Source organism: Lemur catta, chromosome 2, assembly GCF_020740605.2.
Source record: "Lemur catta isolate mLemCat1 chromosome 2, mLemCat1.pri, whole genome shotgun sequence".
NCBI classification, from domain to species: Eukaryota; Metazoa; Chordata; class Mammalia; order Primates; family Lemuridae; genus Lemur; species Lemur catta.
The window spans coordinates 142,982,313-143,006,951 of record NC_059129.1 but is presented as its reverse complement, the minus strand read 5'-3'; the positions used below and the strand labels follow the sequence as shown (position 1 = coordinate 143,006,951).

Below are 24,639 nucleotides of genomic sequence, written 5' to 3'. Positions count from 1 at the left end.
GGCCAGGGTGGTGGGTCAGCCACAGCGGGTGCCTGGTGTTCCCAACTGAAGCCCCTGCCTAGAAGTGACAGCTACAGCTGCCTCTCACATACTACGAGGGAAGGGACTCCTGGGGTGGCCTTTGAAGGCCCTGAGAACTTAACATCCAAGGTCCTCTACTCTGTGCCACAAACTCAATCTCAAATCATTTAGATAAGAGATATCTGATACACCCGAATGTGAGGTGTCTGAAGGAATTACCAAGGGTGCAGGAGTCTGACAAAAATGGAGCAAGCCCCTTTGCTTCAATCCAGACTATAAAAATTCCACATTTTTTCCCTCTAATGATAATCATTATACGCTTTCTGTTGCATTCCACTCACAGCTTTCCAAGGGCTACAATGGCACTTAGTCTCTAAATAAGCAAATCATTATTGTGTCTCTGCAAAGGAGCTAGCATTGCCTGTCTTATCTGTGAGGGAAGGAAGGAAAGTGCAGCAAGGTGCCCTGCGGGGGGCCCAGTAGGAAAAGAATGAGAGCTCAGGCCCAAAGGAGCTCAGGGCAGCGGACTCCAGTGCAAGTCAAAATGTGATTTTACCAGAGAAAGGATTTATTTCATTTGTATTTCAAATATAGCCCCACACTGTTTATCTTGTTTGAATGGGAAAATAGTGGAAGGAAGAATGGTATTTCAAACCTTTTATCCTCAGTTATTTGGGACATTTTAAAAAGATTGGGTAATGGGTCAGACCAGAATAAATATAACAATTACAACACTACACAGCATAGGTAAGCAGTTCTTTTGCTTGATTTTTCCAGAAACTTATTAGATAAATTTCACTGTCTTCTACAATATAGAGAAAATGAATTGCTATCCTGATTAGTTTCTTTTGGTGGGGGTGAAGGCAGGCAGAAATATTACTAATTTTCAGAAAAAGAAACAGATTGTGAATCACAACTGTTGTGAAAAAATTGTATATCATTTTTCATAACAGATGAACTTAGAATGGTTCAGAAATGGCCGTTGCAATTAGGTGGGTTTTTTCTTTCTCATAGTGGATGCCTTTCTGCTATCACATGGAAACCTAGATTTAAGTTAATTCAAAGTTTGATTTACAGAGTATTTGATCATTCAAAATATCCAAATATAGAGAACATATGTATAGAACATATATATATATAGAGAAAAAATATGTAGAACAAACAAGAGATAAGATTTTTGAATAAAAGTGTTCTTGCCCTATTGTCTTTGGGCAAAACAACAAAGATAAACTTTTCTTTTTCTTTCTTTTTGTTTTTGACACAGAGTCTCACTCTGTCACCCAGGCTAGAGTGCAGTGGTGTCAGCCTAGCTCACAGCAACCTCAAACTCCTAGGCTCAAGGGATCCTCCTGCCTCAGCCTCCCGAGTAGCTGGATCTACAGGCATGCATCACCGGGCACGGCTAAATTTTTTTGTTTTTAGTAGAGATGGAGTCTCACTCTTGCTCAGGATGGCCTCCTGACCTGAAGGGGTCCTCCCTCCTCAGCCTCCCAGAGTGCTAGGATTACAGGAATGAGCCAAAGATAAACTTTTCAAAAACAGAAATGTAAACAAATACACATTTAAAGTAAACAGACTTTCTATTCGGTTTTGGAGATTCACATGTGGTCTGATAAGCAAGGGTGCACTCAGGAACAGCCGCACGGGGAGGACCACGGGCTCCACTTCGGGGAACTTTCCTAGATGGGGAGGTCTTTGAGCTGAGTTAGAGAGGAAGAGGAGGAAGCTTGAGCTTGGGAGAAGGGGTTGTTGATATTTGTTACCTGTGCACAGAAAAGATGTTAAGGAAGAAAGTCCAAAGGGTGGCAGGACAAAAAGCAGCGAGGAGTCAGACAAAGGGGCAGGCGGGAGAGCACAGCGGGACAAGGCGCGTCCGTAACAGAGAACGTGTCTATTTGGAACAACTTCAGCTTCCCGGGATGCCAATCAAAGCAGGTGCGGATGTCCCATCACTGTCTGGCTATCTCTGTATGTCTCTTCCCCCCAAATAACATCGCTGATAAACTCCTCCTGGTCGTGGAAGAGGTGGCCGGAGGGAGGATGTGGCGTGACCTGTGTTGGCATAGGACGGCCAAGCCCATCCAGTAACCCCCCTGGAGGGCGCATGGAAAATATAATTGGTGATGATGTTGAGCTGAGACAGCCTTGATCAAGTTCCTTATGGTCAAAGATACATATATTAATCACTCATAAATGGTGCCTTTTGTTGGCATATTAGTCAAAAGGTCAAGAACTGAATAGGCCGCGGGACAGACATATTTTCCTGCTGGAGGCCGAGGGGGTTTGGAAAGTCTGCACACAATGGAAAGCTTAACACACCCTGTTTTTTCCACTGCCTTCCAGAAAGCAACAATGACAAGCAACACTGTATTTCATATTCTTACTTTTTAGAAAATATTTAACTGTAGGAGTAAGTACACTATGTAGCTTTTTTGTTTTTCAACAGTGTATAAACCCAAATGATTAGAGAACAGAACAGAATAGAAGTTGCTTATTCAAAAAGGGAGTTGGAGTTGGAATATTTTGTGTTTGCAGAATATGTATCATTTGGGCATTAAAAAGTCCACAAAAGGAACACATCCCTTACTTTGCATGCTGTAACGATGACACTGCACAGTTTAGTGTCAAACTATGTTAAGAGGCACGTGAGTAATGTGGTCTCCGTTTCAAAACTGCTGTATTGTCAGTTTCTCTGAGTACCTGAAATTGAGGTGATTAGTTGGAGCTCACCATTTTAAATACATATGATGCCGCTGGAAAATGTTTGTGAGAATAGGACGCTTAAAAAAACCCCACATGGTTGTTTACAAGTGTCAATTCTCATTAGGAAGATGACATTTCAATTTAGGAAGCTAGGAGTGTATTTTATGTCCAGCAGCTAGAAATATACATTGATGATAGACAAGATATGTTTTATTTATAACCAAACAGACAGAACTATAGCAATGGTTTGAACCAGACTTTGTGCTTCTAGAAGGATAATATGTAAGCAGAGCAGAACAAGGGATTTAGTTCCTGTTCTTAGAGATTCTTACATTTAGGAGGCATGCAACTACTGCCTAAAAGTTGTTCCTGGTTAAGAATTATTGTAAGTGTATTTATTACTCTAAATGTTGAATTTTCTTTCATTGTGTAAGCAATTAGTTTAAGCATTAAAAATGTGCACACTTTTTTTCTATCTAAATCTTTTTCAACTGTCCTAACTTGGATGCCTTCTCTTTCTAGGTGCCATTTTGGTCAAACAAGTGGGGTGCATATGTACGTCCCGGTCTCTCATCCAGCAGTGGCATCCTCCTGGTGCATGAACTCAGACTGTGACTGTGAAGTGACTGTCACACACTTTGTCACTGAGGGCCACTGGTAAGGAGAGTTACACACGACACATTTACATTTCACACAGATATCTGCTGCTCAGTGGACGCGGACCAGCAGCAGGCTTGGATCACACAGGATTTTGATGAAATATTTTCTCACCATGGTTTCAATTTCTAGACTGTGTGGAAACTTCATTCCTTTTCTTTCTTTAGTTACCACTATTGCAGGAAAAAGAAAAAAAAAAACACCAAAGGCAAAGGAAGCAAAGCTAGAAAGGAAGGACAGTTTTAGTGGCCAGAGCAAGGTCTTCCCAGGTCGGTGCTAAAGCATGTCCTCAGTGCCGGCCACGCTGCAGCTGTGATGGCAGGATGTTCTCTCTGCAGGCCGAGCACTCTGCTAGGCACCACAGGATAATGCAATGCGAGAAAAAAAGGCTCTTGCCTTTCGGGAGCTTCCTGTCTAGTTGAGGAAGCCCAACTAGCTTCCCTCCCTATAAAATATAATGATCGCTTGTACCCTCCATGGGAAAAATTGTGGGCTCAAGTCCCCTACGCCTTGCAGAGCCTCACCTGCTATGTGTCTCCCCTGGTGCTTTGCTCGCCACTGAGCCTTGCGTCTTGAGAGAATTCTGGTGCCTTTGTTTTAGCCAGACGCTCAGTTTTCTTATCTCAGAGACATGAAAAGCAGTAAGTGAATGTGTACGTGGCCACTGGGAGGCTCAAGGAGAGTTTGATTCAAATTTGAATTTTTCTCACTCTTATGCTCTTTGGGAAAATACTCTTAAATAGGAAATGCATAGCCATTCTTATATGAACAGCAACACACAAACGAGTTATTTGGAAATGGAAACCTTGTTCAAAGCATCAGAAAAATAAAACAAATAAATGCTTGCTCCAGATTGCTTACTCAGTGTGCCTGAAGTTCTGCATTTGATACCAAACAGATGAAATAATTTCTGAAACCTCTCTATACTTTCTGGTAATGACTAAGAAAACAAATAGGCACGATTTCAGGAAAGAAGCACTTCTGTCAACTGTGAGAATGTCCCGGTAAAGCAACAGTGCCTCCCTCTCCAAGGGAAGAACAGGATCACATGATGGGGAGGCAGAGCCTTTGGGTTCCCAGGAGGAAAACCACTAGCCCCAGCTCCACCTCCCATTCCTGAGCTTGCTGAAGAGTTGGAGGCTTTTAGAAGTCAGTGTAGCAAACATTCTTGAAGCAAATACCACTTGGGAAATGTCATTAAAAGCCACCTGAGTGAATCAGGAAATGATAAGAGATGACTCAAATGATGTTCCGGCTGTCATTACCAATCTTTCTTCATGATAAACACCAATTTTTAGAAACTTTAATTTTATGATGTAACTCGCCATGCTCAGTAACAAAAATGGTTCGTGTTACCTCTTACATACACAATAGCACTTTAAATGATCGTAGAAATTAACAAATATCTCAGACAAATAAATGGTGATTAATCTGATGGAACAACCTTCACCTTGGCCGCAGGCATCGCTAGACACTGACTCAGGCAGATGGATCCTCCAGCACACTTAGGAATGGCAGTCAGAAGACCAAGGCTTGGAATTAAATAGCTACGAGGCATCACGGTTTGGCTACACACCCTTTGGTCTGCCGCCATTTCGCGGGCCATTTGTGTGGCATGTGTGTTGCACACACAGTATGAATGTGAGTCCAGACGGAAGCTGGTCTCGGTATCAGAGCACTCATCAACACGGAGCAAACTGCAGAAAGCACCTTGGCCGTGCCATTCCCACTGGGACTAGGTGATCTCACTGAGGCAGCACTGAGCGCAATTTTAAACTATGCGGACAAGAAATCAAATAGTTTCTTACAGGACCAGAAAGGGCATGTTTTGGATTCTCAGATGCCAAACTTAACAAATTTCAAGAGCTCTAAAGTTCAAGTTAAAGGATTTTTTTTACCTGTCAAGACCTGTAACTTGTGATGGCATCAGTCCCAGCTAAAGCTGCCTTCCTTCTGACTGGGTAGCAGTGACGTCATCCGCTGTGCTGAGAGACAGTGAGCCCCGGGCCCTGGGTTCAGGTCTTGGCAGGTATGTGCAGCCGGAACCTACTGCATGTATTATTATTATAAAATGCTTCCTGGTGAACTAACCCATCACAGATTTTCCGTTGGATGATTCTGAATGCATTTGTGTGTGTGTGTGTGTGTTCAGTGGATTTAGCAGTTAGAAGATTGAGACGACCAAAACAATCCTCTCATTGCACTTACTGGGTTTTAAGCAGAAATGTCAGTTTTAGTGAAATAAAACTAAAATTTATCAAAATAAATTTATTCAAAAGATAACTTATCCCGAAAAAAAAGATGTCACTAAAAATAATGCATAATGTTTATGAGTTTAGAAATGGTTGTTTTTGAGTTTTTGCTTTTAAATCTAAATTAAGAAAGGAGGAAAAAAAGGACACAGATATATTTTATCTTCTAAGACAGTTACAGTTTTAATACCTACATCAAGTTGTCACCATTTGTATTGCCAGAAATATCTATTTATTTGGCGTTAGCTTGGAGTCAATTTACTTTATAGACATAGGTTTACCTGTTTTGGAATAAAGGGTTTTCTTCCATAAATTTGGACAATTATAGGAGAACCAACTATGAATTCCAGCCCAATCTTTTATGGAGGTGAGGGAATGGAGAAGAGAGGAAGGGGGTGAGGGGAGAAACTAGGAACAAATTCATTTTCTATATTGAGTAGGAGAAGAGCCTTTTGGGGAGGAGTTGTGAGGTTATCTGCTTTTAGAATCCTAAAGAAACACTGCTTTTCACCTTCTTTTTTAAGCTTTGCTGTATTATTAATACTTTAAGGGGACTGATCTTTTTTTCCCTTTAACCATAACATGTGTCACCCCACTGGGAATTCTGGGTTGTCCTTAGCCATTGCTTCCACGGCTGACTTCATAGCCTCTTGGAACCTGAAGGTTTCCCACATACCCTCAAGTATGACCTTACAATGGGTATTTCCAAAGTCTTGGTTCATGGGTGTGTGTGAATCAAAGTTGCAATGGCTTTGCAACCAAAAACTTATAATAACCCCAGCATCTGGCATGCTAGAGATGCCCAAGGGCTTAAATACTTCAATTCTTCTCAGATCTTGTTGACATTAATGAAATTCACAAGATTTCTTTCCTCTGAAGATAAAAGCTTTGAAGCAAGCACTCGAATCCCAGCTGGATGTCTCGCTCTCTTCCTCTCTTCTTGACACTGAAGCTGGGTCACTAAAGCAAGAGGCTACTAAGCCATCACATTTCCGAAAGCTCAAGGAAACGGTTTCATCTTTGGAATGAGGTCCTTGATCACATGTGAAACTGAAGATATCATGGATCTTGGCCCAATTGTCAATTCAACATCTAAATTTCCCTCAAATAGACAATGACAATTTCTAAACAATTGTCATTTTCCAACTGCAAAGTAGATTCATTACTCTATGAAATTAATAATTGGATTATACTGGTACAGTGGAAAGAATACTGGACTTCAAGGCAAATAACCTGGGATATAATTTTTCAATAATTAGTAGCTACAATGTTCAATTGTTTACTAGATATTTAACTATGGGTAGATTACTTAATTTCTCTGAATCTCAGTTACTGCCTCTGTATAAAGAAAGGACTGAACTTTGGATGATCTCTGGTTCCTACTCATCCTACCATTACTTTTAATAATATCACACCATAACTTTGGAAGAAGTGTTTGGAAATGATGGTTATTCGATGGATGCCTTGTATTTCAACTGAAAAGATGATCACAAAGCAACTATGTAATTCTTCAAAGTAAGTCACAAATCTCATAAGCATCAAAATCAGCTTTCAAATCAAGTTCTAAAAAAATCTGAAAGGACCACATGTATAATTAATTCTAGTTAAGAAAGAGAACGCTGTCAAAAACTCAAATTATTTGTTGACAGTACAAAATGTTCCATTTTGCTATTTCAATAAATCTATAGAGCTTTTGATTCTTTAGAATAAAGACCAAATGTATGGGTTAATTTTTATTTTGCATACCCAACTGACAATGATTTGGACTCCAAAAAGGCAATTTAGGGTCTTCTTTTATTAATGACTACTTTGACCTGGAAGTTATGCTGAGAAAAACAGGTGGGCTCACCAATATATCCCTCTCCAGGATAACTATAACAACAGATTCCGTCATCATTGAATTAGCTGAATTCAAGCTTGTGAAGTGACAGCTTATCTCTTTTCTCATTGGCCAGCATGATTCAGTGAGCAGACGGCATCAAGAAAGGAGCAGAGAGTTCTAAGTCCAGGGTGTCTGTGTTAAATCTATTCCCTGCTGTCTTATCTCCTGATGGAGTAACAACAACAACAACAACAAAATGTCATTAACACAGATTAGGTCATTTAAAACCAAGAATAGCCCTATAAACTACATACTACAGTTACGGCAAATTGAGGTTTTGAGAGGTAACTTAGTAAAGTGATACAAGCGGTAAGTGATGCTGGGGTCCTGAAAAAGAGAAATTGAGGTAGAATCTGCTGATGTAGAAGAAGGATGGTTGGAAGGTTCAGAAAGAGAGATGAGAGCGTCACAAGTCATCACACGGAGTGTATGAGGCAGCGGAACATTCACCTCTTTACGTACGGAAGGAGTGTAGCCCTGTAGGAGGGAAACAGCAGCAGAGAGGTTCCCGGTGCCTAAATGTTGGGGAGATACTGTACTCGCTACAGCCAATCAAGGGGTGCTTCCCAGGCTAGCCAATTGCTCATTGTAGCCTCGTTTTTATGGCACAGACTATTTTTCTGTCTTTACTTCATTACAAGTCCTTAAAATATTAATAACATCATTCACAGACATATATGCGGAAGACACAAATCAAGGCTGAATGATTTCAAGGACTTTTCTCTCAGGGCCACAGATACCTGGTCTATATGGGGAAATTCTAGGATTAATTTCACATTTCATCCTTCCCAACTTTATGAGCATTTGTTATGATTTATTTTTAGATCTGGTAGGTGTTCCTTATACAGTCTTACAGATGAAGAAGTTTTAGGGCTTTAACGTATATGAGATAGACAATCAGCCTGAGAGCGACCGCCCAGGGATATCATTGCTACTTAGTGAAGGGACACCCGGTGCCGTCCGGCCAGAGGCAATGGGAGAACTGTAACTGCAATTTTGTAGGAATAGGGTGGGAAGGTAAAAAGTAGGAATCGTGTGAGTATCTTAACGGTCTTTCTATAGCCTTAAAAAACAAACACAAAAGCTAAATTCAACCCACAGGTGTTGGGGAAATTTCAAGTTTCAAGGTTCCCATCCTCTGCAAAAACTAGGAGGGTCTCTGGTTTTCCTTCAGGAAATTGTTTCTTAGGATTCTCAAATAGTACTTGATGGACTCTAAGGTTGTACGGAGGCCCTCAGATCTCCCCTGCTGGGTAAGTGCTGACTTCACTTTTTAGGCCCTGCATCTGGGCTTCAAAGATTAGACATTGTCTTTGAATCCTCCTTGATGTCATTCCGTTTGCTGTTGTGTAGGGCGTGGTGGATCCATTTAATAAAACCAGTTCTGCAGCTGCTATTGTACCTCACCCTGGGTGAAAGCTAATAGTCTATCTGGTCTTTCCATCTTCAAACTCTCCTCTTCCTAATTTGCCCTGGAGATTCATTTTCCTAGTCACTTCTTTTCTAATTAATAAGCACGGTTTCTGTGTTGCATGATGGCTCAAATTCAAATTCCCAGTCACCGGGGCCCTCTGCAATCTGACCTCCCCAATGAAGCCAATCTTACCTTTTCTGCTTCCCAATAAGACCTCCTGCTCCACGCAGACTGGATTTCTTACTCTCCCCAGTGCAATTTTCCTTCATGCCTTTAAAATTCCCCACAGCAATCTGCTCCCCTCTTCCTCCTGGTAAGTCCAAGCTTACCTTTGTTCAAGGCTAGTTTTAGATTTACTTCTTCTGCGAATCTGACCCCACATCATCTTTCTTTCTTTTGAATTCCTAGAGCAGTGTTCTGTAATCCCCTCCCCGCCTTATTTGCGTGCTACTCTAAAACCCTCAGCCGGGGTTTCATGTTTACTCAGCTCTTCCGTATTTTACCACCTCTTGGAGGATAGGATCGTGCCAATTGTATTATAAACCCCATATGTGGGCACCAAATTCAAATTGAACACTTGTAAAATGACTGAATGAAAGAATGAATCAATCGCTACGTTGTGGGTTTACAGAATCCAGATACTGCTACAAGCAAATTCAGCTCTAAATAAATTGTATGGGAAATGTAGAGTCCACCACTTGCCTAATTCTAATTCTTTATTTACTATTTACATATTTGTAAGCTGTCATTCATGGAATTAGCATTTATGTGAATTTGAAAAGGTCTGATGAAGTGCATTTCAGCACATAGAGGGTCTCCATGGTCAGACAGCTTCAGTTGCTCTTCAACGTCCTCCTTGACATGAAGGTTTAGTGGAATCCCCCTTAAATTTCAGAAGAAAACACTTTCTTTTTCCAAAGTGAAAAATCAGATTACCCCATGTCAGCAGCCTTTGCTCCAAGATGAAGAAGATGTTGGATTTTTATAGTGCTTTCATTTAACATCTAGATTTTGTTCCGTATAATCTCTTATATAGCTGCATGGTAATTTTCAACCAGCTCAAGAAACAGCTTAATAAGTGATTTTGATTGGGAAGGAACTACTGATTGCTGCTTTCAGGAGTGATGCAAAACTACTGGAAATAATTGTAACGACTTCTACACTGAAGCCACACTGGCAGCTGCTATCACACTTTTCCATTTCCAGGAAACATTAATGATACCAGATAAAACCCATTTTCAGCTCTGGTTTTTTTTTTTTTTCTATAATTGAGGCACAAAAATGAAAAAAGAAATCTGAGATTTCTAACAAGTGCTATCAGCAAACCCAGTAAATTTTATGGGGAAATGCATTTCCCAAGTGATCTTTGTTAGAACTCGCATCTGTATAATGAACTCAGAGGCTATTTGTGTCCATCCTGGCTCTCACCATTGTATTAATAGCAAAGTATGGTTAAATCATGTTAGACACTGGCCTGCACGCAGGGCACAGGGCCTCCAAGTAAAAGACTTTCATAGTCTTGATGTACTCTTTGTTCTATTGAGAAACATAATTAAATAGGTAAACTCCCGCACAGTGCCTACAGTGAAGGAACATCTTACACCGCCCTATCATTTCTGAAGATCAGATGCTTCCCCGATTATCTGGGATATAGCTCAGCTTGCCTAAAGTATCTACTCTTTGAAAATTCTAAAATGAATTAATGGATGCAAAATTCAAATAGATTTCCAAGCCATTAGCTGGAAGTTTTACAGAGTGGTAATATTTCTCACCAAATGAGCTCAATTAATACAAAAACTAATGTATCTAATGAACAAATCAAAGCAATCTGCTGTGCTGAACTGAGTTAACTGCTACAAAAGTGACAGAGTTAAAACCCTTCAAGCCTTTTACAACTGTCTCAGTTTAAAATAACCTCAAAATATCTTTTGAAGCTCTGTTATCAACTTTTATCAGCTTCTTTACTGGCAAGTTAAATGTGGCAAGAGATATCCACTTTGCCGCCAAGTGTACAAGTGCAGAAAACAGCCTGAAAATGCTTCAGCTGGACTAACAACATTTTTACCAACGTTTAGGGCTTTGCTAAAGCCAATCAAAGTTTTGGCCACACTGTTAAAAAAGAAAAAGATATTGAGAGAGAGAGAGAGAGAGAGAGAGAGGGAGGGGGAGAGAGAGAGAGAGAGGGAATCTAAACTGTGGAGGAGAAATTTAAATGTGGCCATTTAATTTGCCATAGCAGCAAAGTTGCGTTTGCACAAGAATTGACATTGAAGCTCGCTGGAAATGCTGATAGGTGAAATATGCTGACTTTTGATACTTGTGAATACAGAATGTTTATTTGCCAGTTACATTTTTATCTCTTAAAATTCCTCAGTTTAGTGCACCCGATTACTTTCCTCTGAATCAGGACTTTAAGAGCGGGTTAGTCCAGAGAATGGCAGCGAGGAAATAAAACAATAGAGTGCCCAGGTGCGGAGCTGTGGGGAGGGCAGTGCACGGGCTTCTTGCTGGACACAGTGACTGAGCATCCCAGCTCCCACCCTCAGCCTGCTGTTGATTCCCTCGGATTAAAACAGACATAATCATACCTACGTGTAGGGACAGGCACGAGGATAAAAAGGAGAGAATGCCTGTTGTGTTTTTATTAATTCAACAAGCTGTTGAAAAATTTTGACGATTATTATACTGAAGTTGCTATTATATCTATATTGTAGCCCCCAGATAACAGTAGACTATCCACAATTTAACTCCGCTCTGGGATAGGAAAGAAAGTTAGCCTTCCAGAACACCTCGGAGTGTTTTTTTTCTTTATTGTTTAATAAAACGGGTTCACTCTGCAGCCCCACAAAAAGAGCGACACTTTGAAAGAGCAGTTCCATTGTCCTCAGGTCCTGCGGGAGAGCGGGGACATGATCTGGATTCCCCACCAACGCGGAGCCCTCAGCGTTGGGATGTGCCTTTACTAAGCCGTAGCTCATTTTGTTGGTCTGGACTGGTACCTTGGACCTTGTTTGCATCTCTGGTTAGGACACATGGTTGCAGGGCTCTATAAGCAAACAGTTTATGGCTTTAGCTTACACTTACTCCTCCAGGTGCAGTTCCATGTGTTGGTGCCTAAATGAATGGGGAGAAGACTGGTTCTTGTTCTCCTGCAAGCAGCACTCAGGCTTGGCTATCTAGGGCCGGCAGCCCGGTTTATTTCTCGTTTGCCTCCACAAAGCCCACATTTTTCTAATATTAGGAGCACAGCTCATGATTGGTCAGTTCCCTAGATTGCTGGTCAACTGTGAGAGATGCAGCCCTAGCAAACCAACAGGAGGAAGTGGATTTTCTTTTGGAATGTACACTTGTGCCTCAAGCCACAATAAGGTCATTATTCTGTAGTATTCCTATGGGGCTTAATATTTGCAAAATAATTTATATTTGTATTTGAGGCAGGATATCTAATTGGAGCTTAATACATGGGTTATAATTCCAATTTTGTATCAGGCAAGTAGCTGAGTTGGGTGGGCGCTGTCCCCTTGCCGGTGGCTGACCACAGGAGAGAGCTATGTCGGGGGGCCGGGGAAGGGTGGGGAGCAGCGAGAACTGGAGCAGCTCCATGGTCCCGTCTTGTCCCTGCAGGGAAGAGTACCGGGTGGCGTCGTTGAGGGACTGGGCCTCCTGCTGCTTTACTGTTGCTAAACTCGCCACATGCACCACCTTCTCCCCATGGGTTGCCACTTCGGCCTCTGAGCCCAAAGAAACTCTCCCTCCTTTTCCAGACTCTTCAGAACCACGGCCCTAGGTCCTTCATGACGGGAGTGGACCTCAGGGCTCCTGCCCCAGGCCAGGCTTCCAAATCTGATGTCTGTGTGGCAGTCTCAGAGTCCTGAGTGAGCTTAGGCAAGTGTCCCGGCAAAAGCACATGCACTGCTGCTAAGTCTGCCACCTGCCACCTTAGATCCACAATGAAAACCCCAGGAGGTTGATGGAGACCCACACGGAGAGCTCAGCTGATTTCTTGGCCTCACCCAAGGAGCCTCCTCTCAGGGATCATCCTTCTACTGCCCAGAGCCTCTGGGCCAGTCATCCACTTAGTTCCAGCCTCTTGGAAACATTCTGCGTTGAGGAGCCGTGTGCCCTGCATGCTTCCATCAACAGCCCAGGCTGGTAGACTCAAAGATCTGCCATACGCCGGTGGGTCCTGATGTCTAGGCTATCTGTTGGTATTTTTATAGACGCCTTTAGCTCACAGGTGCAGCTCTGATTGTGGGAATTTCAGGAGTCAGGGTAGTCTAGAGTCTTGCAGCTGTGCTGGAGTAGATGAGGGAAGAGCAAAGGATTAGAGTGGGAGCTGGGGTCCACCTTCTCAGGGAGGAGTCAGGTGATACACCAGTCATTAGATAAGAGGATTTCAGACAGTGAGGCGTTCCAGCAAGGCACAGAAATCAGGGGATGTGGTGGAGAGGGACTGGTAGGGACCACCCACACAGGGGAGCAGGAAGGTCTCCCTGGGCAAGTTCCATTTCGGCTGAGACCTGAGTGTGGAGGAGAAGCCAGCTATGCAAGACACCAGCCGGGAAGCACAGGGTGTGCAAGACAGCAGATGCAAAGGCCTTGAGGTTGGAACAAATTGTCATCGGAGACATGATTTCACCAAGTTATTGTATCCGTTTTTTTCAGCATTGATATAGACTATGCATAATTATCATTTGTAACTGATGTGCAATAGCTGTGGAGGGGAAGGAGTGCAAATTACTCAGCTCTTCCCCTCTAGTGAGAGACATTAAGTCTACCTCCAGATTTGCACAGTTTTTGTTAATGATGCAATAAACATCTTTGTGCATACAGTCCTTCCCTTTAGTTGTACTGTTTGCTCACAACAATTCTCAGAAGTGAGGTTACTGCTTCGAAGAATATGAGCATTTTGTAGTTATTGGTATATACTGCCGCACTGATTGTTCGGAAAGGTTATGCCAGTTTATAACGTTACCAGCGACACGTGACCATACCTGTTTTACCACAGCATTGGGTGTTATAATTAACATTTTGTTTGCTAATTCAGTACATACCAAATGTTACTTTAAGGTTGCTTTAGTTAGCATTTTTTCAATTACTAGGAGGGTTAACATTTTCCCATGAACTGTTTCACCATGTCGGGTTCACCATGTCGGGTTTTTTCCCCTCATGAGAGTGAATTATTCTTATCTTTAGCCTATTTATCTATTGGGTGGCCTTTATAAAAGAAACAAAGTCTCATATAACCATCCTGGGAAGCTAGGAAGTGGACCGAAGTTCTCCAGAGTTAGATTTTCCAAGTGCACAGACGCTCCACATTCCTTTCTTTTTGACTGACTCCACAGCACCATTTCAGACAGCACGAAGGCGTCTTAAAGAGTCACTGTCGCATCTGAGGGTGCCCAAAGTGCCTCCAGACGGCACCCTGAGCACTGAAGCACGGGAGGGATCGTATTAAGCAATGCAGAGTCAATCAATTCTATTGAGAAATTTAATTAACTCTCCAGAAGGAGGAACAGTTACAGTGAGTTAGATTTCTAGAAAGCTTCCTTTACATTCTATGACTGCAGCCCACCACTGGCCATCATTTTTCTTCCTGGGCCATCCTGTGCAGGGCCAAGCCCAGGTACCACCGGGCTAACATTCTATCAGCAAACACGGGCACTATTAGGTCTAGCCCTCAGGTTTATCAAGTGCCCTGAATCAAGACTTTGGGAGTTATCTTCAAATTGGATTGTCTATAGATGAGGCTACACATAAAGTCAAATTTACTTTGGTGTGTGTGCAAAAAGTGCTAATTTGTTAAATGTAAACATTCATGTTCTATTGCAATTGATTTAACTTTATGTTTGCATTTCTACATTTTTTAATATATGAGGAGCCTCAAAAGATCAAGGTCAAGATTCTCTTGACCTTTAGGAAGCCGGAGCTGAAGGTTGAGAAGCAGATGGATAAGGGATGGCTCAGTAGGGCCTGGGAGATAAACTTGGAGGATGTAGATGTAGCTAAGGCTGAGCATTTGTTCTTATTGAAGGTTAAAAGACCAGTAGCAGTGGAAACTGAAGTCTGCTATTTATCTTCAGGCTAGGGGGACGGTGCAGACAGCTGCAACATGAGCCTCCTCATAAACCGGGCCAATAACCTTAGCCATGACCTCCGGTCCGAGGAGCGTGTCAGCGGGTGTACTGATGTTCCCTCCAAGCCCCGATCAGCACAGTTATGTCCATTTTGTTTTTAGGTCTGGCGATGATTCCACCCACCCTCTTTAGTGAATAATAGGGGGAAAAAGTCCTTGCATATTCTTATTTCAATTTGCCTAAGGAAACAGAGCTTTGGATCAGGAAGAAAGTTACATATTACATTGAGAGCCAATTTTAAAGTTAAAAATAAACATTACAAAAGGATTTTGAATTTCTGGCAGGCACTGAGCTTTCACAAAGTCAGACTGATACCTGACATAGATGGCTATTCAAAATGAAGGTAAAATCAGTACTTGGATAGATATTTCAGTACATGTGATCTTTAGTCTGGAATTATCTGGGTAATTCTTTTATTTTTTTCACTTCTTTTTATGTTATAGCCTCTTAGAAAATATAATGTTATAAATTAAGTAAAAGCAATCTGTTTACAGAAATCAGGGTGAAGCATTTAAAGTGGTTTTTCTCATATTGAAAAGCTATGATTGCCTTATCCAAAAGACCAAGTACAATAAAATGCGCGAAATAAATTCCCAGGCTGCACGTGTTACCAGTGCTGAGTCTGTCAGGTAACCGTTTATAGCTCCCATCAAGAACTACATAACTAGGCCCCAAACATTCCCAATATAAGAAGCAGCCTGATGTGGATAAGACTACTCAAAGTGCTAAATTCCTTTAAGTCCTATTATAATTGTTTTTCTGCTTGAAGGAACTAAATGGAGTCAATTTGTTCTCCTATTTTCCTTAAAAAACCTGACAGGTATCAGATGGCAAATTAAAATTTGGGGAAGCAATACTTTGGGGTCTGTATTTCCTGCAGAGTGAACTTGGAATTCTGCCAAAAATGGGTTTCCACAAATCTCCTAATGCCCCCAGGGCTGTGGCGTGAAAGGAAGGTGCTCCCCAGAAAGTCCCATGGGACGGCTGGGCCCTTGGAATTCTGCCAAAAATGGGTTTCCACAAATCTCCTAATGCCCCCAGGGCTGTGGCGTGAAAGGAAGGTGCTCCCCAGAAAGACCCATGGGACGGCTGGGCCCCCATCCCGAGCTCTGCGAGGTGCCCGCCCCAGGTTTGCACAGGAAGCCCTTGTGATTCGAAGGCCAGGGCTACACAGAGCCTCAGGGCATAGCACAAGGGCCCCAGATTGACCCTCTGGGAAAAGCAAGGTGTCATGCATCAGGCTAGGAGTTTTATTTATGCTCTCCATTTAATCCTTAAATAATTCTGTGAATTGGCAATGATTACTCTTCCCAGATACCTATGTTAGAGTGTTGTCATGAAGATTAAATAAGGTTATCTATGCAAAGCAGCTGTTACAAACTAGCAAGCATGGTATCAGCATTTGCTATTATTCTAATCATTATTATAAGGTCAATGTCAGTGCCTCTCACAAGGTGGTTCTAAGAATTAAATGAACTAATTTATAGAAAGCACCTGGGTGCTAAATGAATGTTAGTTTCTTTCACTTCCTTAATAGGATCAATTCAAAGAGTTTCTTGTGTGTTCAGTAATATTCCAAATCTACTTATTGTGTGGATGAATAAATTGTCAGAGATGGGATTTGATCTCAGGGGTAATGAAAGCCAAAGCCTCAGCTTCCTCTCTAGGAGAGCTCAGGGTGAGGATGGTCAAATGCAGTTAATGCAGAAATTTCTTACGCTGACCCTGTAACCATTCTAGGTTGGGGGTGCTCCCTAACCTCTGTGGATTATTTGGTTTTAAGTATATTTCTGTCCATGTCATTCTTCTTTCTGTATCCGAGAAGAATAAAAAAAGAAGGAAAACAAAAAACTTTAAGTGAAACTGAAATGCAGTTAAATTTTGAAAAATGTGCACGTAGCCTACAATAATAATAAAAGCTGACATGGCTTTGTACTGAACCAGATGCCATTGCCAATATTCAACCATTTTTGACTTACAAAAATGTCAACTTCTTATGGCTTAATCTAAATTTTAATTCTTACTGTGTGCCAGGTACTTGGCTAAGCATCTAAGTACATTTAGCTTATTTAATTCTCATTGATCCCCACAACTTTATAAAGTAGGTGATGTTATTACTCACATTTTTACAACTGAGGAGCTTGTGGAACAGAAAGGTTTAGTCCAAGTACCAAACATAAAATGTAGACCACCAGATACAAAATAACTAAATGTCTTTATGGATGTTTTGACTGAGAAATTCAGTTCTGATATGTATGAAAACAGATGAAATAAAAAATACCATTGAAAAACATTTCTTTACAATGGATATATTATTATCTAACTGAATGAAAACTGTTTTCCTTCTAATCCTAAAATATCTCTATCCATATCTATCTACCTATCTATATCTATAATCTGTTTATCTATAGCTTTTAAATTATCCATTAAAATAATTAATTACTTAATAATTATAATTACAAATTATAATTTTGAGTCACTGTGATTGGTAGAATTTAAATGCAAGAATAGATATGGTTGTCAGAAAATTTACTGTAAAAGGAAATAAAAGGTTTATATATGATCCTTAAAAATATTTCTTTCCTTTCAAATTTTCTCCAATGGTCCTCTTTTCCTTGAGGTGCCATTTTACATTTTGGGAAAACTGACACATTGACAACTTGACTTTTACTGACTAAATCTTAAATGTAAATTTTGTTTTTAGTACTTTTCTTTGCTTCTCCATGAAAATAATTTGTTTACAGATACCATCCTTGCTAAGTCTCAGATTTTTCCCCTGTAATATGCTTTTTAAATGGTTTTATAAAACTATTTCCATAGGGGATACAAAATAATAATATAATGACATAATTTTTTTTACTCCTGTGCAATTTCATACACACATACATAAAGCAATATTATAGCAGCTTAACTTTCTTATATGAGATTAAATTCTCATTAATATATTTTTAATGTTTTATGAAAAATATTTTAATACAAGGAAGTACGATTTCCTCATCTATTTTACTACAATTGTATTTTTTGTTTTAGATCATTTTCATTAAAATATCTTCTGTTTCCTAACCAAAGAAAAGTTAACTCTTTTTTTTTTCTTAAAGAAATAATTGGGTCATATTCTGTAATTGCTATTGGAGGTATCAGGCTAGAGAGGATCTTGGCAAAAATAAAATCTATGTTGGAACTGGAAAATTGGAAAGTATTAGAAGATACTGTTACTTGACTTTATGAGAATATATCAAAATGTGGTTAGTATTATTATTTTCTTTTCAGTTATCTCTCTTATATTTGTGTTGAAAAAATACATGACTTTTGGATTTTTATTTAGTTTTTAAAAAGGGTTAAAACTCCATTAAAAATTTCACAACACTATAAGCCTATATTCTTCACATATCTTACTTAACATGTACTATTTTGAGTATTTCTGTTAACTTTCTCTAATGGTAACATGGACCATCATTATGTATTTTTTGTTGTTACATATTGTCTTAATTCCTCAGTTCTTTATGTGGAAGTTATACATTTTAGTTACAAATCTTTTTTATCTCATGGACCATGGGTAGGTAATAACTGAAATTTCCAAACATTGTATATCCGCAATTCCTCATGTAACCATCCACTACACAGCAATCTGCCTGCCACAGCTGCACTGTCTTGGTCAGACCACGGCCTCGGCTCACTCAGAAATAAGCACAACAGGCTTAATTCCAGGTTGTGCTTTGATTTTTGCACTTTGCAAATCCCTTTTACCATAAGGGTTGGCTTTGGGCCTCTGGATGTTCCAAACCACACAGGTAACTTTGGTGCCCACACACTCACTTGCCCTGGTGTGTGTTTGCACGTGTGTGCACACAGGGACATGTATTGTGCGTGCAATGCTGCAATCCCTGGCAGGAAGGATTTAAGGCACCTCTGTTCAATCATTGGAGCTGAAATCAATAGCTCACTATTGATTGTTGTTTATGACCTGAGTGTCATTGAAATCTCCAAAGAACAAGATGGTTCATAGGATTTTCTAGAAACTTTATCTGCTGCTAAACCTTTCATATTAAGAATAAAGGAAAGTCATGGAAAATCTTTTCTGGTGATTTAAATAATCCCTAGACACACTGGGAAGATGTCCAGATATTAGCACTATGTTTGATTTTACATTCAGGATCAATCTATATCTGTTTCTATCTTTGAAACACCTCCTTGCAAGGTTGTGTGATTGCATGCTCATCGATCAGAAGGCAACATCCATCTTCTATAACAGCAACTCACAAGGAGTGGAGAATAATCTTTTTAAAGGAATTAAGAAAAAACAGAACTTTGAATTAATCTGGTTTAGATTAATCAATATTATTAAAGAATATTAAGTTTAGCCAATTAGGGAGTTTAAGTGGTTTTGAATTATGTGCTATTTAAAATAAACATTGGCCCAGTGGTTTCCTGTAACATTTCCTCCTTCATTCTGAATTTATTGTGCTTTATTTTAGTGAAAATGTTGTTCTATGAAAAATGTTAGACATTGGATTATGCTTCCAAAAGAGAGGGGACTTGCCACTTGTGGAAGTGTCAGAGGAACTGACTCGGGCCAGCCCGATGCCCCAACCCCTCAGCTGGCAAGGCTGGTCCACCTTTCCATTTCTGTTGCCACCACCACACCTAGTCCCTTACCATCGGCCTCCAAATTTGCCTTTCTGTTGCAATAACCCTCCACTGCTCTCCTGCCTTCTGACTTTCTGTCCTTCCAAATTCATCCTTTACAACTGCCTAATTAAACCTTCATTAACTCAGCTTGTGTTGCATTTACCGTTATCTGTTGGATACATTTCAGCTTCCCTGGCCAGGCATTAAGGCCTTCATGACAGCCTTCAAGCCAGCTCTTATCCTCTAATCCTCCCTCACAGGAACATTAGCCTCACAGTTGCTAACCCCACACCAGAGTCAGGGACTCTCCACCTCTTCATCTTTCCTTGTGCCATTCCTTCCTTCCTGCTGGATTTCCTTCCCCACTTCTGCTTATTAAAATCTGTGATGCTCACTTTATCTATGAAGCCTCTCCTGATCACCCAAGTCAGAAGAAATTTTTCTTTTTTTAAGCATTTATACAGTGTTTGTGCTTCTCTGGAGGCCCTTGTTACCAAGTTTTGTGAAAATATCTCAGTTATAGTTATTGTGAAAATATCTCATTTACAGGAATTGAGTTCCTTAAAGAGGAGAACCATCTTAGAATCCTCCATGGCGTATATCTTAATTCAGCAGGTGTTCAAGAAACGTTTTGTTGGGAAAGTGGATGTGAAGAGGAGCAGCTTGGCTGCACGAGGAAAGAGGGGCTGGCCCCCTGCTGCACCCATGTGTCTGGATCAGTGGGGGAGGGGGCAGTGTGGGTCTAACCTGGCAAGCGGAGGGGTCATCTGGAGCTGGGGCAGAAACCTGGGGATCAAGACCAAGGAGAACCACCTGCTGGGCAGCCAGGACCATAAGGATTGGAGTCGAATGGTTGGGTCAATGCCTCCCAGAAAGAAAGTCAGCAGGAGTGGGAGCAGGAGAAACTGTTCGCTTAGGAGTCCTTGATCAGGAAAGGAGAGGACCAAAGAGGCAGGTGGAGGCAGAGAGGAGGCCCTACGGATGCAGCCCCGCCTGTCAGGGTGCCATCTTTTCCCTGACCTCGGACATCATGTTAAGCTCATGCATATCTGACTTCATTTAATCCAACGGCATTTATAAACGCCCATGGTGTGGAAGCCACTGTGTAAAGTGCCGTCTCATTGAGTCAGGACACAGCAATAGTAACAGGCCCAACATCTGTTGAGTGTTTTCTGTTGCCAGGTGCTGAACTGGGCTTAAATATACCGTTTCATCTAATCTTAGTAACAGGACTGTGAGGCGGGTGCTATGATTAGCATCCTTACTTAGAGTTAGGTGATGGAGCCTTAGAGAAGTGAAGTGGTTTGCCCCAGTTTGAATGGGTAAGTTGAGGCAGGCCCACGTCTGGCTGGGGACTGGCTTGGGGTGGGGGCTCTCGTCCCTCCTGCCCACGGCCAGCCGCTCCGAGCTCCAGGGCTGCTTCTCACCCCTGGCTCAGTCCGTTGTATCCTTCACAGGCCAAAGGGGCCACAGTAGCTTTTAGGTTTAGGTCCTGAAAAACATTTTTGGTCCCTTGGAAAACTCTCTTTCAGAAAACAGGTTATGAGCATAACCTAATCCCATTAAGACAGTCAGTCGGTGATAGCTCTGCGTGTGCGGGGGTGCGTGTGGGAGTCAAGTGAATCCAGTTTGCACAGTTAGCCAGGACCCGTGGTACTGAGCACCCTAGAGAGGGGCTTGCTCTGGGGGGTGCACTTTGCACACGTTGAATCTAAGTCTTTTAACAATCCTGTACGACGGGACTTACTCTCTTCATTTTACAGATGCAGAAACCGAGGCTGGGAAGCTGTAAAGGGTTAGTCCAAAACCACGGAGCGGGGCAGGGTCAGGGCCACACCTGGGGGCAGGTCTGCCTGGCGTTTGCCATCCCGATGGCTGCCAGTTACAAAATGCCAGGCACACAGAGCGGCAGCGCAGAAGGGCACTTCCTCACCATTGCCAAGTTTAAAAGTCTTGTGACTGAAAGCTCAAGATTAGTCTAAAGGTGAATCAGATGACAGCTCCACTTCAAACGCTATCAGTGCTTGGAATTTCAAGTGCATGAGATGAAATTGCAATTAAGAAAAAAACCTGAGAATCTCAGTCGATTCTATGACTAGCCATTATCACCAGATAAGTACCTTTTTCGAAAAACAAACTAAAAAGATGATACAGAAAAAATGTTATTTGAATAATGTCTACATTCTGTGGGGAAAAGAGAAAAGAAAGAACCTGGAGACCTAGTCTCTCAAAATTGTTCCATAATTTTTAAGAAAAGAGCAAAGCTAAAGAAATAGTTTCTTCTATGGTGTCTTCATTCTGAAAATCCTTAATAACCTCCTAGCCATAACCTGCTTCGGCAAGGCCACCAGTCTGTGCACATCGTACCAGAGTGTCTAAGCTGCACACGCCACGCTAAGAGCCCAGTGTGTTCCGGGGTTCTTTGTTCAATTATTTTTCTATGTTAAATGAATGAAAAATAACGTCATACCCTCAGCAAGAGAATGGCTGGCGTTCTGTTTCTAGTGTTCTTTGCTCAAACACTTCCATTTCAAGTGTCAAAAGAACACCTGTGTCAATTGTTAGGGCTCGGGGTGTTCACTTGGGGCGATTTTATAAGAGCAAGTCAGAATTTAAAAGAAGCAGGTAAGAAATGTAGGAGTTGGAAGCGCTGCCCAGAGCTGGTTCAGGTGAGGTGCAGAGCCCGTGGGCTGGGAGGTGCTGCCTCGCCAGCCGGGGCGAGACCGATACCACGTGCACCTCGGTGGCAAACGTGCGGGGTGAAGGCCACGCCAGGGAAGGCTGAGGCTCCCCCGGCTTCTGCGGTGGGGAAACTGGCCTGGCTTTGTTTGCCGGGGAGGGGTCCCTTTCCCTTTTGTAAGCAGTGGGGACCAGGTCTTTAAAATGTTGTTTAGACTTTGTGAAGAGAAAAGTGTCTTTTTTGACGTAATAGCAACACCAAAAGCAAATGTGAACCTGGCATTTGCCCCTGGTTTCTCTCTTTAGGGCTCTTGATTTTGCAGCATTATATTGCCTTGAAAAATCACTTTCATCCTGATGGTGTCACCAACCGATAAACACTGCGACTTTTTTTTTTTTTTTTTTGGGACAGAGTCTCGCTCTGTGGCACAGGTTAGAGTGCTGTGGCCTCATTGTAGCTCACTGCCACCTCTAACTCCTGGGCTCAAATGATCCTCCTGCCTCAGCCTCTCAAGTAGCTGAGACAGGACTACAGTCATGTGCCACCATACCCAACTAATTTTTTTATTTTTTGTAGAGACCAGGTGTACTTTTGCTCAGGCTGGTATCGAACTCCTGGCCTCAAGCAATCCTCCCACCCCGGCCTCCCAGAGTGCTAGGATTACAGGCCTGAGCCACCACGCATGGCCCCCACAAAGACTTTTTAAAAGTGAGATGCAAACTATTTATGTTCTGTCTGCTTCCTGCGAAAAATAATCAGATGGTCTTTAAGGCAATATACACACACACACACATATACATATATACACACACGCAAGCATACATACATACATGCACATTTACATACATATACATATACAAATACACCCACATACACAATGCACACATATAGGCACACATGCATGTCCACATGTACACACATGCACAAACATACATACACACATATGCACACAGACCTCTATAGACTTACACATCACATATACAGATGCATGTATTTTTTAAGTTACCTGTTGTGGAGAGTTTCCCCTCAAAAGAGCTTTTTTTGGGGGAGGATGGACAATGTGGAATTCAGTAAGGAACATGTTTCATTACAGATGACTGAGTTTCACGGTGAGAACTAGGCGCTGTTGCATTTGGCCTGTACATACTGCTTATTCAGAAGACAGTCTTTGATAATAAGCCATATTCCATGGCAGAAATTATAATTGTATCACTGATTCTGAACTTAATTGCCAATTCGTGACTAAGACTTTTAGTACTTTAACCGGGGTTTATAGTAGTAGTATAGGCTTTTTGTAAAACCAGTGTTAGAACCCAAAGTTTCACCTTTGTTTCTGCCTCTCTGATATTCTCTACAGAATATTGCTTTATTACTATCTGTGTTATTATAGGTAGTAAACATAAATGTCCTGCTTTATGTATCAATAATAAAATGTGCATTATTTTCCTAAAAACAGCAATACATACTGATATTTCCTGACAATAAATATTTATGGACGATTCATACCAGTTTTATCATCCATACCAATTGTAACAGATGTGAGTTCATCACTCAGTCTGGAAGATTTTATAAACCACTGAATAATGAACTCCCGTCTATTCCAAAAGACATGGACTATAAAATAGTACGAATTGTCAGTAAATAGTTATTCTGATAAAATATTCCATTCACCCCTCCACTTGCATAAAGATAGATCATGTTCCAAAAGATGCATAATTTTATGGATGGAAGAGTAATTTTTAAAAGTGATTTACATGACAGAGCCATGTAAAACAGCCTTTTCCTTCAAATGCAGGCGTGCAGCAGACATGAGTAACGCTCTGTCATGAAGGGAGCCGGGCTGAGTCATTCGGTCCCTCCAGCAGCCTGGCTGACCGCGGGGCTCACTGCCCGGTCGATAATCAAATCCCACCCAGCGAGGCGGAGGGTGCTCCTACCACGGGCAGCGCCCTTGCTGGGTGATCATCTACCTGCAACAAATGTATAACTGCACAGTGTGTGCTTCGTCATGATGCGATGGCCCACGAGTTGGTGACAGCGCCACTCCTCATTCTGGCAGGCATCCGTGCCGCTGCCACCATGCAGGAGCTGTGGTGGTCATTCCTTCCCCATGGCGGATGGGGCGTTCTCTCCCTGCACTTTGTGTCTGCACCAGCTCTCTGGGCTGGGCCATCTTCATGATTGTTCCACCCGCAAGTATCTATGTGGTGACTTTGGCTTCTCCCACCGTGACGTGCGGCAGACATTAAAGACAGGCTCTCCTG

General features: G+C 41.7%; 1 protein-coding gene across 1 annotated transcript in view; it reads right to left on the bottom strand.

The window, feature by feature from the left end:
- The window catches only part of PACRG (parkin coregulated), a 443,717-nt gene that overhangs the window by 1,306 nt on the left and 417,772 nt on the right, over positions 1–24,639 (bottom strand). The gene's annotated exons all lie outside the window — the stretch shown is intronic.